This window comes from Hoplias malabaricus, chromosome 14 (assembly GCF_029633855.1).
Source record: "Hoplias malabaricus isolate fHopMal1 chromosome 14, fHopMal1.hap1, whole genome shotgun sequence".
Classification (NCBI taxonomy): Eukaryota; Metazoa; Chordata; class Actinopteri; order Characiformes; family Erythrinidae; genus Hoplias; species Hoplias malabaricus.
This window is the reverse complement of record NC_089813.1, coordinates 11,211,006-11,226,617: the sequence shown is the minus strand read 5'-3', so window position 1 is coordinate 11,226,617 and position 15,612 is coordinate 11,211,006. Positions and strand designations below refer to the sequence as shown.

General features: G+C 41.6%; 1 protein-coding gene across 1 annotated transcript in view; it reads left to right on the top strand.

Moving 5' to 3' along the window:
• Positions 1 to 10,068: 10,068 nt before the first annotated feature.
• LOC136666029 (probable G-protein coupled receptor 153) overlaps positions 10,069 to 15,612 on the top strand; it is a 55,031-nt gene continuing 49,487 nt past the window's right edge. The window contains exon 1 of the mRNA XM_066643982.1: positions 10,069 to 10,326. The gene's annotated coding sequence lies outside the window, so the exon portion shown is untranslated. The remainder of the gene's footprint in view (positions 10,327 to 15,612) is intronic.

Below are 15,612 nucleotides of genomic sequence, written 5' to 3'. Positions count from 1 at the left end.
GACAACATAATTGCTGTTGCCTCCAAAGCGCCCAATTTGTCTCCTAATGTTGCAAGACAAAAATGACAGTTCAGTGATTTCATGGAATAAAACATTTATTACAGCCATAGAGCAGCATTTGATTTTTTTTTCCTTTTCAAGTCCATTATGCTCTGTTTCAGATTTGCTATCTACTTGAATTGTGCTTCAAACAAAAATACCATCATGGGGGGTTCTTTATCGTGGAGGAGTTTGCCAGCTTGATCCCTGGAGATCTCTCTGCCATCAGAGTCACAGAGTCTAGAGTAGAGTTGGCCTTGTTCTCTCGAAGTGGGATTGATGGCACTGCCTCACTTTCACGACAAGCACAATTTACCCAGTGTGGCTGGGATAGCTGGCATAACAGATATGGAAAGCTAGTGTTCTCCTCCCAGTGTGCTGAGCTGTCAGTGACTAAACCTGGGAGAAATCTGAGTTAAAACTGGCTGAGAAACACTGGTGAATACATAAAGGTCTAATTTGGAATATAGCCCAAAAACTATATATAACCAAGAATATATATATATATTTATTTTTTTATTTATTTATTCTTGGTTATTTATAGTTTATGGGCTATATTCATATATATATATATATATATATATATATATATTCAAACACATAAATCTAGACATTATTGTGGCTGAACTAAACTGTACTCCTCAGAATTAATTTGCTATTTATTTTCCTCATACCCATTTTCTCACTTACATAGGGATTGTAGACCTTGATGTTTGTTTCATTTGGTGTTCAGGAAGATTACAAACTGTTTAAATGTTATAAAGGAGAGAGGCACAAAACACAGAGAAAATGAAAGACAAAATCTGCTAAAATGGGCTGTGAGGACCTAAAAAATAAATTTGGACCTGACCAGAGCCTGACACATTTGAGGAATGGTGTTCAACCCAGTGCTCTAATTGATTCAGCTGGGTCTCATTAGGTTCAGACTGATATTTCAAACTCTAACATAAAATGTCCTATGAGGAAATGGCTGCCTAAAATATTGTAACTGGACCAGAACTCCTGATAATGAATAGAGGCTAATGGAGACTAGCTAACACAAACTTGTTTGCATGCTAACAGTCTGCCACTAGCATGTATTCATTATTAGCATGATTAGCATTTCAGGTTAAGCACAAAAGCCCTAAAAGTATTTAAATTTACATATAAACAATGGTGTCAAAGACAGTGGTGTCTTAAAAACGTACTTTAGCTAACAATACCAACTTTTTAACAAATAGAAGCTAAGGAGATAAGTTAGCAATGTAATATTTGCAATGGATTTAGTTCCTTATTAGCAATTTAGTTTAGAATGTATTTAATAAAATTAGACATACCAAGACTAAATATACATACAGAAACCTGGCAGAGCTCTTCGGTGTTTTTAAGGCTGTGTGGGTGAATCATGGGAAAACGGTTGCTCTTCAATGAAAATGTGAACATGAAAGTGAATCTAGGTGAGAGGATATCCTCAGTGGCTCTGTGTTGTGGGCTGGGGCAGTGTGTGTGTGTGTGTGTGTGTGTGTGTGTGTGTGGGTGTTTTTAGCTGAGCTGTTGTGCTGCTGGAGCTTCCGGAGTGTTCCCCAGAGCTCCACAGAGTAAAGCAGGGAAGAGGACTGTATGCGTTACCCAAAGCGATAATATGGGGGTGGCTTGTTTCTGCCATTATTTTTTCTTAAAAATTTCATTTCCAGGTCATCGGGCTTTGGAGCACAATAATCCATCACTTTCCCCATCGTCCGTGACATTCTGTGTGTGTGTGTGTTTTTTTCTTTCTTTCTTAGAACATCTACTGAGTCTCCATCTCATCTCCAGATTTATCAATATTTAATGAAGGAAAAAAATTGTGTGTAGGAAAAATCTCAAACCTTTTTATCTGCATTCATGTGCTACAGTTACGAAACATGCCTTTAGAAAAGACTGCAGCCCTTACAACAAATTCATTGGTGTAGGTTTGTGTAAATGTTAGAACATTCAGTCAAATAGGCAACACAATTGCCTTCCACACTGCACAATTTCTGGAACGCTACACTATTCCAATTGAGTTGTTGGACAAGACTCCAAAATCTACCTGTATCTGTAATATGACAACAGTTGGTCTCTGCCAAGAGCCATGTACATTATTCTTTATTGAGTGTCAAAGGGTTGTTTACCTACAGTTTCAATAAAATAATATAAAACAAAATTATATTAAATTAAATTAAAAATAAAATATTTATGGCAAATTATATATATATATATATATATTTTTTTTTAATGGGTATGGAGAAACTGGACTTGTTTCTGCCATGAAAATACATTGTTCACGCCCTCAAAATTTCACCGCTCCTTTTATTGGAATCGCTTTGAAAGGCAAAGCAGTTGAGACATGCAACATACCTCAGCTGCAGCCTTGGCTTCGGGACGCAGCTGTGGCCTGGGTCAGGTGTATAGAGAAGGGAAAACAGATAAATGTACAGAGCATGGGGTGACCATGTCTGGGAGTGGGAAATACTGATCGAAGGCATCACTCCAAAATCTCTATGTATTTTGGCACCTGCATTCTGAAGAACGTAGCCTACACTTATGCGAGGTACTGAAATGCTGACAGACCACTGCATGTCCTTCATTCCTGTCACTCCTTTCTCTTTCAATGACAGTGGTAGCTCTGAAATTATGAGCTGTCACAAACGAAAGATTTACCAGTAAGAGCATCCAGCCGTATCATTATGCTGCTAATGGCCTTTCAGGGTTTTTTTTTTTGCTGCATTGGCAGCTTTCCTAAAAACTGCTCTGCTGGTTGTTCTACCTCACGCACAAATACTCACAGAGGTGTACGAGTGTATTATATGGCAAGGTTTCTCTCCTACTATCAAATGAAATAATTGATGGATAGCTTTGATGAATATGACTGAAAATATGAAGAATATTAAATCAAAGGCTGGCAACTGATAGGCACATTTGTAATTATGATTAGGAACGTCGACTGCTTTTGGGGGTGCCCATAGAAAAGCATGAATTGAATAGGGATACTCTGGAGCAGCTACACATTAGTTTAATTGCACAATACCCAATGCCAAATATCAGCTAGAGTGGTATAAAGTCTACAGGACTGGGCTGTAGACCAGAGCAGTTGCATTCTCTGGATTGAAAGAGCACCATCTAATTTCTAAATACCGTATCGCTTCTGTCTGGATGCCATCTAATCCACACAGTAATGTTCGGACATCTAATATAAAGTCTTGCTAGAACAGTACAATCTGTTACTGCTGCAATGGGGCACAAAGGCCAGTTTAAATTTAGCTTGAAAAAAAACCTGGCAGATATAAATGCACATAAAGGATCAGCAACTGAATAGCACCCAGTGGAAAGCAGTTGAGGGTCACGGAGGCCAAAACTTGAAAATCCTACCCAGTTGATCTCTTCCAGCAAATGGATGGTCTCACATGATTCACGCCTGCAATCTGCAAACTGCCCAGCTGCAGGTTATTCACCACAATTAAAAGGTACCCTTTCAGTTACAGCAGCTCTGGATACAGACATTTGGACGGTGTTTCTACCTTTGACTGTTGTGGCAAAATGAAACTGGGAATTGGGTTTGAAAACAAGTGGATTTGAATGCATACAATGCTTCCAGGTGGTATTTTGGAAGTCTTACAGGGAAAGGGGCATTTGTGACATGTATGAAATTAAACCTACAGCATCAGAAAACCTCAGTATTTCCAAATCCTGAAAAGTTAGCGTTCCTACCACCACCAGGATTGGAGTCCCTAGTCTCCTGTGTTCAGGGCTATTGTGTTATCTGCTCTTCTATCACTGCAGTGTATGAGATTTCTATTACTGTCTTTGAACAAAATGTCTTTAATTCCCATCCTGTTTTACTGTGACATCGACTGGTAATAAGACGAGAAGCTGATCGATGTGGACACGAGCTGACATGACAAATTACCTCATACATATTGTAGAATAGTGTGAGTGTGTGTTGCCCTGTGAAGGACTGGCGCCCCCTCCAGGGTGTGTTCCCGCCTTGCGCCCAATGATTCCAGGTAGGCTGTAGACCCACCGCGACCCTGAACTGGATAAACAGTTACAGATAATGAATGAATGAATATTGAAGAATAGTGTGTGTGTGTGTTGCCCTGTGAAGGACTGGCGCCCCCTCCAGGGTGTGTTCCCGCCTTGCGCCCTGTGAGTCCGGGTAGGCTCCGGACCCACCGTGCTCCTGAATTGGATACGCGGTTACAGACAGTGAATATGAATGAACGTTGTAGAATAGGATAAAATACACTTTATTATGATCTTCGATCACTCATTGCATAACAACACAAAACAAAATACAATATCCACAATATTTACCAATAAAAAAAACTCAAGAATTCATCATCTCCACAGCATTTGGTAAAAACAGTTTCCTACAGATATTTCTAGTAGCTCTGATAATCAGCTTTGAGGACTGTCACTATCTGTTCTCCTTAAATAATGGAAATGCATAAAAACAGACAGTAGAGGGTTATCAGGTGCTTGGTATCTGCTCATGTGAATGCACACATGCTGAAATTTCTTTTCCCTCTATTTTTAGAGCAGGTTTTTAATATGAATGATGTAGAGTCCATTGATATAACATGTACATGTCTGTGTGAATCACGGGGGATGTTCAGCGTTCTTATGTAATACTCCTGCAGTCAGCCTTTCAGAGCTTTGTTTTTTTTTCCTTCCACAGAGCAGCGTTCATTCTTATTTATTCCTCCTGTGTATTTAACTATAACTTACCAAGTGAAATCCTTTTAAACCTAGTCAACAGATTATAGATGTTACAGTCAAATACTACACACATACACACACATGGCACACCATGACCCTGAACACTACAGAAGATGAATGAATGAATGAATGAATGAATGAAGATGTCAAAAAAAGTCAAATTATCTGCCGGTGGAATAACAACTTTTCACTGTATAAAATGACTTGTATTAATAGAAATCAGAATAAACGTAAAGTATTCTTTGAATAATCTTGGTAATAAATGACAATAAATACGATTTAAGATGAAATTGCAGTGAACTGATTGGTGAAATATCAGTGTTATACATTAACGTACATTTACTAGTGTCTGGGGGATTTGTCTTTGTTAAGAGTCATTTCTTCCTCTAAAATGAGTGTGGGCCCAGTTCATTTATTCAGTTCATAGCAGTGTTATTTAGCTGTGATACATTTGCACAATATACATAAGTCAGAATGCAACGGGCTGAGTCCAGACACAGGTATCAGACTCTCTGTCTATTTGTGGGTGGAGCATCTGTGGCTGAGAGTAGCCACGTTACAAACCACAGTAGCCAAGCCGTTCCACTCTATAAAGAGGCTGAGCTTCTGATCATAAACAAATCAGAGAACAGCAGTTCCCCAGAATCGTCGACGTTGCCTTTACATGCCTTTTGTTCTTTGTTCTTTATGTTCAGTCCAACAATTCATCCCATGACAGACAACAAGTAGTTGCCTATGTGCTGTGCAGTGGTGCCCGATTAGATTCCATCTGCAGGATGCTTTAATATATAACCGTGAATGAAGGACGGGGCCTGTATCACTGAATGGGCTCGACTGAGTGCTGCTGTAAAACAGAAATGCTTCTGCTTTAGGATCATTAACTGAGTCTGAATGGACGGGGCATGGCCCATTATGTCATTTCTCACCATCACAACCAGCCACCTCTGCCGAACCTCAGGAGGCTGATGGACATGCGGCACCACACCTTAACAGAAGTGCCTCGGCATTCGAATGCGTCACTAAACACTCCTCCCTTCACTTCAAAGAGGAGCGATCTGCTCTTTAACACAAATGAAAAAGGACCACCCAAGGGCTTCAATACCATTTTTAATTAACTCCAAGAGTAGCTTGTGCTGTTTTTTTTTTAACTGAGGAGACCATTTCACACTACCACATCACATGATGATGACAAGATAGAGGACTAAGAACGGCTTACAAAATTCAGTCCTTAGTTACTGTTGCTATGTCCCACAAACTTACAGTTTGGTCTGTAGTGATTGTGCAGTCGTCGGTAGGCCTTTGTGTACATAGCTGTTTATGATTCACCCACTTGCCTGCTCCCCTAGATCACACAATACCACACACCTGGGAGGAAGAAGACACGGTTCAACACACTTGGAGGAGAACACTCACTGCCCAGAATCTATTATAATAACTAAGACACACCACACTGACGAAAACATAATGAGTTATTGGGAAAGAGGGAATGAGAGAAGCTGTGCTCTGCTGTACTCTGTTCACACAAAGATGTGATAGAAAGGTGACCAGCCATTTCCTGTGAAAGCTGGTGGTTTGCTGCTGTAATTTGGCAACAGGCAGCTAGCAACACTGGCAAAAATCGAGATTTACTCTCCTTTATGCAAATGGATTACCGTCTGACCAATCCCACACATGCAGTGTCTGAGATCCCTAGCAATATGTCGCCGTGTAGTGTGAATGTGTCATGGACTGAAACTCCTCCACGGTTGTGCCACTGTGTGTTGATGTTTAGACTTTGTTCTGTGGTGCAGCGCGTCCTAGAAATGCTATACGTCATGATAAAAATGTAATCTTATAATCATTATATATTAACAATTGAGCAGTGGACTGAATTCAGCAGCTCTCTCAGCCCTGCTCTGGTTCATTGAGCGAGACCTCACGTATTTTTCTCACTGGCTGCAACCGCAGCCTCCCGGGGAGCTTTATTCATGCATTCACCAACTCATGAAGAAGACAAATCTTCCCTGTCTGCGTTACATAACACTGCTACTATGTCACTGAAGACATGCAGTGCGAATGAGGATGTGCGTGGCGCTTGTGATATCATTTGGTTGTTTGGTGAGAGCTGCTTTGATGAAGAGAGTGAACATAAAAAATAAGAGGAGCAACCACTCTTTTTTTTACCACCAACAAGAGTAAGCAATATTTAGGAAATGACTGACTCATAAAGTGCAACTCATTCATTCATTATCTGTAAGCGCTTATCCAAGGGTCGTGGTGGGTCCAGAGCCTACCTGGAATCATTGGGCGCAAGGTGGGTATATATCCTGGAGGGGGCGCCAGTCCTTCACAGGGCAACACACACTTCCACCTATGGACACATTTGAGTCGCCAATCCAACTACCAACGTGTGTTTTCGGACCATGGGAGGAAACCCACACAGACACAGGGAGAACACACCAGACTCCTCACAGACAGTCACCCGGAGCGGGACTTGAACCCACAACCTCTAGGTCCCTGGAGGTTTGTGACTGCGACACTACCTGCTGCACCCCCGTGCGCCAACTCACATTAGATTCATTCATTCATTCATTGTCTGCAACTGAGTATCCAATTGTGGGTCCAGAGTCTACCCAGAATCACTGGGCTCAAGGCAGGAACACATCCTTCACAGGGCGACACACACTCATACATTCACTCACACCTACAGACACATTTGAGTCGCCAATCCACCTACCAACGTGGGAGGAAACCGACAGGGATGCAAGGAGAACACACCAAACTCCTCACAGATACAATATTCCTTTATTTGCAAACTGTGTGGCCAACACTTTCAGGAAATAAATGTCATACGTAAATTAATTCCCTGTAGAATACATTGTCAGTTATCTCATTTACCGTTTGACCAGGGTTTCCCAAAATTTGCATATCACTGTAATACAAGTAGATGGGCAGTTGATTCAGGTTGAATTAATCCTTTAATTATATTCCTTTAACTGTAACAGCTTCTGTGCTCAGTGTTCAATATTAGTGTCTTCTCCTGCCTCTGTCTCCATTTCAAAGGCTTTAATCCTGCTCCCTGATGAGCACATGAGGAAACATCAATAAAGAGGATGCGTTTTTGATAAGACAATCCAATCAAGTCTAACTCTGCGTAAGTCAATTCTCCAGTGCTTCAACTACGAAGGTGTTCTGGAGATTGTTCCTATGGTCAGTCTAGAGGGAAAATGGCTGGAAGCCCATATATGTGACAACATCCACTAGACATCCAAACATCAGGAAAACATCCCATATAGCAAAGAATGGTTGTCCCAAACGTGGCACATCTGCACTTGTCCTATAGCCCACATTTGGCGTTGACTCAGGGTGAGTCTGGTTACCACAGCTCAGCCACAGCTCCACTTTATACGGGCCAGATGTCGACATTTGGCCCACGCCTTACCCACTCAACATGTGCCGTAATCCAAGTGAAGCCCAAGCCCGGGTCATGACATTTGGCCCATGTCAGGCCCACGCAAAACCTGCCAGTGCTGTAACTGAACCGTAAGTGCCAAAACTGAGAGAGATATTTCCCAGATGTGTCTGCTATCTGGGCTGTACGTAGATGTTTCATCTTTGAGAACCAGAAGAAAATCATGCTTCACTCCTAGCACAGATCTGAAAAATCTGTAGGTGTTTCTGTGAGTGTTTCACTGTGAGAAAACCATCCAACACTATGGATCTGAAACTAAAAAGAAGAGCATCTGCAAATCAAACAAAGAAGCTGCCGATGTTCTTAGAACAATGGACTGGGCCCAATGTCTTCAGCACCACTAAATGTGCTTGGGAATATTTGGATCTCGAGGAACCGATATAAACTGACTTTGGTTCTCACAAAACAAACCCTGTCTGTTAGTGGGGCTCATTATCGTAAGAGTGAATGCATCCTTTCGTATTCAGGTGCACACCAAACAAACATAGAGTGACTGTGTCTTGGGCTGTTTCTAAACTAATTCTGGCACTGGTCATTTCAAGTATGAACACATTACAAATTAAAGGCTTCTAAACAAAACAAAACACAGGACATGAAGTCACAAGATGCGGAAGCAAAACACAGCATGGGGGGACAGAAATTTCTAGAAATGTTGTTGTATTTCCAGTTGGTAAAAATAGGTGCCCTGCGAAGGACTGGCCCCCCCTCCAGGGTGTGTTCCCGCCTTGCGCTCAGTGATTCCAGGTAGGCTCCGGACTCACCGTGTATTAAGTGCGTTGTCCTGGCGACTGGCTATGTGATTTATAATTGACTAATTGTTTTTATTTACTTAGTTTGGTTTGATTGGTAAATGTGTCAGTCTGAATGCAAGGCAAACCAGGACTGAAATGTAACAGCGTCTCATTTTCTTATTTGGTCCGGACCATGGAACTGAACTACATGACTGAACTTTGAGGTGTGGAAGATATTGCTGCCATTTTCGCTGAAAAACTGAAAGCAAGTTTTCTGAAATGGATGGAAGTTGTAACGAATGGGAAGGGTAGATAGATCAAGTATTGAAAACATCATTGTGCTGCTGAGATTTCTGAATATAACTAGATTAGCTGGTCTCTGATTTTCGCATAGTTTTGTTACAAAGGTAAACACCCCAGTAAACATTTAGCCGTTGATTCAACGTTGAAATAACTTAATGACTGCCGTCTAATCAACGTTCTCTTAAGGTTGAAAATGAAAGTTGAAAAGACGTTCAAACACAGACATTGAAAAGACGACTATTAGACGTATTTTCGACGTCCATTGACGTTATTAATTGGTCCTGAAATAAAGTACTTGTATAAAACGCATTTTGAACGTCCACTGACGTTATCGATTGGTCACCACTTAACTAAGATGGAATTTGGACGTCCATTGACGTTTAAAATATGTCCTTGACGGACAGGCTACTTTTAGACCTGTTTTGAACGTCCAGGGACGTTCCTTGTTTACTGGGACATGCTCACATGAATAAAACTCATTATAACACAACCGGTGTTTCCACACTTATGGTAGCTGCTGTGTTGATGTGATTGCTATATTATACATCAGCAGCTTTTACATGAGTCTAAATGATGATCACATTTCTGGTTTCTTGCTTTTTCAAAGGACTATACCAAACTTTTGTAGGGATTTACGGTGAAAAGTCCACACTGTCTTTCACGATGTCAGTAGTAAAGGCGAGGAGAGGGAAGCTGTAGTGATGTTGGTGGCGATGGAGGAGGAGGATGGGGAGGAGGTTTCGAGCTGAAGAAAAGGAGCATGCATTCAGCGCGTGATCCGCTCATTCATCGCCTCCTCCTCCGACGGCTCGGCGCGCGGTGAAGGAGAGCGGGAGAGAGGGCGAGAGAGACAGAGGAGGATTCGGTGATAAACGATAAACGGCTCTTGGCGGCGGATTTCTGGTGGATGAAGGCTCGCGCCATGAAGGATGTACCGCGAGCACACGCTTGGCTCCGCGCGAGATATTTTGCGACGACAGCGCTGCAACGTGCGGGTTTCTGAACTGGGATAAAAACAAAGACAACTCTGTGGACGTTAACGGGGGCAAGGAGCGGTTCGGCTTTTGACACAATCTAGTCGAGGTACGATCAGAAAAGAAAACAACACTGTACTATAAATACAGTTGGGGTGGAGGTTCTGCGGAGGTTGCATGGGTTCTGTAGGTTCGGTAAGTTCTGTAGATATTAGAGGTTCTGTAAGTTCCGTATGTTTGTAGTTCATATAGGTACTGCACTTTCGGTAGGTTATGTATGTACTATTAGGTCCTGTAGAGTCTGTGGGTTTGGTCAATTCTGTACGTATTAGATGTACTATAGGTTCTGAAGGTACTGTATAAGTACTGTACAGCTTCTGTATGTTTATTAGTTCTTCCTGTAGGTATTAAGTATGTAGGTGTCCTTCAGGCTCTGTTTTGGTGTTAATATAGGTACTAGTACTGTATGTTCAGGAAGTTCTGTAGATCATATTTTTTAGGTATTGTAATTTTTGTAAGTACCTTATGTACTGTAGGTTCTGCTGTAGGCTCAGTGGGTTCTGTACTGTTGAATGTAGTCAGTGTATTGTAACTCATTTGAGAATGCGAGTATCATTTTGGACAGCGTTCTTTCTGATGAATGGACTGATGCTGACAGTTTGTCAATGTGTGGCATTGTGCTCAAAGTAAATAGTGCTGAAAGATGTATTGGCTTTCTATCAAAATGGCAATTTTACAGCCAACAGCTTATTTTATTAACAGTATAAATACGGACACTAATAGCATGGAAGTATAAATATTTGAACAATTAGAACAGCAATGAGTCTTTTTGAGACTCATTGAGTTTTTTTTTTAAACATAAATTGATGTTTTAAAAAATCGCTATTCAGATATTTACGTTTTTGTCCAAAAAATCGCAACCAGATATTATCCGTGATATCGTTCAGCTGGCAGGTCCTGTTATTATTATAACCCTGTTTCTGTTTCCCTGCGGAGATGTTTTTCCAAAACATTTTTTTACTCTGAATGTTCCACAGAGAGCGGCTTGGCTTAAAATTGTAATGTCTACAAAATACTTTTAAACACATTAGTGCAGGGGGGAAGAGGTGGAGTTGGCTTTATTTGGAGTTAGGGTTAGCGTTCCACCTTAAAGGCAGCAGCAGTTACACTGTGGTGACTGAACTCCACAAGGCGCCAAAGTGTAACAGCTGCACCATTTAAGGTGGAATGAATTACTCGATCCTAGAAGCCAACTTCAGTCTCGTTCTCGCTGTGTTCAGAAATATCTTGTGAGCTCAAGGCACCACGATATAACCACTGCTAATGTGAAATGAATAATTCTAAAGAGAGTGCCTTTTGAGGCTCGAGAGTCATTCAACTGTTAAGTGAGTGCGGGAGGCGAGAAGCTGAGGCGTTCAATATCATGGCGGGAAAGTAGCCCCCATTGAGCCTCTTATGGCAGTTTGTTTTTCTGTTATGGCTACGTGGAAAGGGGTGTAGCAAGATGAGGTGTCTTTCTCGTTACAAAAGCTCAGAGTGGATCTTGTTCAGTGATGTTTTGTGTTTATTATAATCATTTTTATGTTCCATATGAGATGAAAACGTTATAAATTGAGCCCCTTATCTCCTGTTTCCAAACACTGAGAACACTAGGAACTGTTTGAGCTAGTGCTCTGTACCACCCCAGGTAGTAATCAGGTTAGTTCATGTTTAATAGCTTTAACTGTACCAAGTGAGCATCTCTTTCCATTAGCCACATTCAGAGCTAACACTTTTATGGCTGCCATCATCAGCTTGACAGTGAGTAACCACAACAGTACTCCCCTCCTCCTCCTCCTCCCCCCAACTGCATATCAGCGCTATTTAGAACAAAGAAATCACAACTGGAGTACAGGGTCCATACCGATATCCCTGTTCCTCACAACTCTCAGCCCTATTTTATGTTTATACCACCTTAACCCTTGTAAATATGAAGAATTTATTGAAAAAAAAAAACTGATTTGCTGAAGAATACGGTTCCAGCATATCACGAGAAGCCGGTATCTCTAAAATAGTAAATATCAAAGAAAAGGCAAATATATGTTTCATTTTATATTCAATTTAATGTATATATATATTTTTTATAGAACCGTACACCCAAACCAAGAAGCATTTAGGAACCTTAAGGAACTCAGCCACTTTTGAAATGCTTTACAAATCAAACTGACATGACACATATCTAGACTCTGTGTATTCTTCAAAATTGATTAATCTGTTAGTTTGTTTGTTTGTTTTTGTTGTTGTTGTTTTAATGTATTTTAATTAACTTATTTATTGTATGAATGAATGTAAATAGACCCTGATTGGCTGTCCTGTTGTTGCCCATTGAAAACACAGTCCAGGTGAAACACTCAGGGTAACGTTGGCTGGTATTCTGATATTTAGGAGGATATGTGCAAATATGTTGTTTTTTGTTGTTAAATGAAAGAAACAGAATTCTAAATTGGCTTTTGTTTTGTTGCAGTATTCATTATTTCATTATCTGTAACCCTTATCCAATTCAGGGTCGTAGTGGGTCCAGAGCCTACCTGGAATTATTGGGCGCAAGGCGGGAATACACCCTGGAGGGGGCGCCAGTCCTTCACAGGGCAACACAGACACACACACACATTCACTCACACCTACGGACACTTTTGAGTCGCCAATCCAACTACCAACATGTGTTTTTGGACTATGGGAGGAAACCGGAACACCCGGAGGAAACCCACGCGGACACGGGGAGAACACACCAACTCCTCACAGACAGTCACCCGGAGCAGGAATCGAACCCACAACCTCCAGGCCCCTGGAGCTGTGTGACGCTACCTGCTGCGCCACCGTGCCGCCCTTTTGTTGCAGTATAAGGATTTTAATTACTGGGAAATGTCAGTTATTAAAAAAAATGTAAAGAGACCAGATTTCATTGACATCGGCCAATTTTAGAACAGAATAACACTTGCAATAAAAGCACTGAGGGCAGTGAAGTGGCCACTACACCCCTTGCTTGCGGCTGGCGTGTCACTTTTCTAATTTTGACACTCAGTGGTTCTAAAGTGATATATATATAGCCCACATGTTTAGTAACTGAAATCCTAATAACGCTCAGAAAACTTAAAACACAACCCCGAAAGCTTTAGCAAAGGGAATGCAAGAGCTGTTACAGCTGACTGAGTGAGTCAGTCACCTGTGCAAGTGGCTTCCTCTTGTGGGCCCTAGAATTGATTTAAATGTAAATTCCACAAGCTTAGTCGTGGGCAGAGAGGTGAGGCCATAATTAGAATCTATTACTCCCATCTATTAAACAGTTGCTTATAATGTTGTGTGTGAGTGAACTGAACATCATTGGGAGGAGAATCTATGATGAGTCAAATCAGAAGATTCGCTACGGTGAGGTAAGCAGTTCAGGAGGTGAGTCCTGGGTGATTTCCCACAGGTTTAGAAGTTAAGTCAGTCTGTGGAACGCGTGCTAACGGATGAATCTCAAAAGCCTCCGTAATAGACTTAGCACTCCCCAAGGTTTCCCTGAAAAAAAATGCATAATTTGGAACACAGTGTTTTCCACGATGATTGACAGTAAGGATTTTTAATGAAGTATTGGGGCGGCACGGTGGTGCAGCAGGTAGTGTCACACAGCTCCAGGGGCCTGGAGGTTGTGGGTTCGATTCCCGCTCCGGGTGACTGTCTGTGAGGAGTTGGTGTGTTCTCACTGTGTCTGCGTGGGTTTCCTCCGGGTGCTCTGGTTTCTTCCCACAGTCCAAAAACACACATTGGTAGGTGGATTGGCAACTCAAAAGTGTCCGTAGGTGTGAGTGAATGTGTCTGTGTTGCCCTGTGAAGGACTGGCGCCCCCTCCAGGGTGTATTCCCGCCTTCCGCCCAATGATTCCCGGTAGGCTCTGGACCCACCGCGACCCTGAACTGGATAAGGGTTACAGATGATGAATGAATGAAGTATTGGGGAACCTGAGATAAAATAGACAGGAGCTGACTGAGAACATAATGAGAAGCTGGGGTTGTAACTAGGAGGCCAAAAGTGGCCACAGTTGCAGATTTATTCTGGATGTTCCTACTCTTTTAAAGTCTTTTTTTGTTTTAAAGTGTCTCAGGATGTTTAAAGGACAGTGACTTACTGTTTTCAGTGCACTGTCCGTGTCACTGCACTTGGTCATGGGGATCCACACAGGCCACAGGAACAACACCCACAGTAGGCCCAACAACAACACCTCCAGCAGCCTCCCATGCTTTCCTATGAGGTCTCCCATGCAAGTACAGGCCAGGCTCAATCCTGTTTAGCTTCAGTGGGTTTGAATGTTCTGATATTCAGGTGCTATATCCCTATGACAACTGATCTACTGTAAATTTTCACCAATTCTTATGCTTGCTAATAGGTTTTTGGCTACAAAACAAATAAGCCAGTAATAATGCTGTTAATTCTAGATCTAGATTATTTCTACTATCATGCTTCAGGTTTCTGTCTCCAGCATTCAGCCTCTATCTGTCGTAGCTCTCCTGGCAGTTTGCTTCTCCACTTAGTTGTTCGTGTAATTTGCCGTTTTACAAGTTAAACATTTTGTTGCTGAGCTTAGTACTTGCCCCATCCATATTCATTAGGTTAATTAGCTCACTTTGCTCTCTTCAGTGCAGTGTTTTGGAGGCAGTTAGCGTGGTTTAGCAGGGATGCTCCATGTAGATAATTACAGTGAAAATGTTCTCAGAAAATGGTTTCTGAAAGTGCCCAAGACTGATAAAGTCACATTTGGGGGTGGTGCCATGACATATTGGAGTAGTTCTACACCACGGAGGGTCTGTAGATTTTTGATGTGTGTCCACATCACCTCAGAGAACCACTATGTAGTATTTTTGGCTTACAGCTTGAAAATCATTTTGAGGCTTCACTGACTTGTAATAGGGAGAAGAGAGCCTCTGTTGTTGCTACTCTGGGACTGGCACTGCGAAACCACACTATGTAATTGTTGGGGAGGGTAGGGCAGTGCTGTAAAAAGTAATTACACTCTGCAACTGTAGGAGACCAGAAGCAAAAATGTCAAATCTTACCTAGTGTTCCTTTAAGCATAGTTTTTGTACAACTTCTGTTTTACTTGCTGAGATTAACACACTGGAAAGTAGGGCTTGTTGATATCTCTACTATCTTTATTGACTATTGACTCATCCATTATTTTCCCACTTCTAGTTGTTTTTTTCCAGTTAAATTACATTTTCCCCACACTTTATTCGTATTTTGGCACAACTGTTTGCATTTATTTCTGTTCTCTATGTGAGCTTTCAAAAAGTTACGATTGCGGTAGGTGTGTCATGTTGTCATGGTTACAGTGATGAAGTGGGCTTTGCTATAGTCTCTTGTCAACCACCCCACAGCA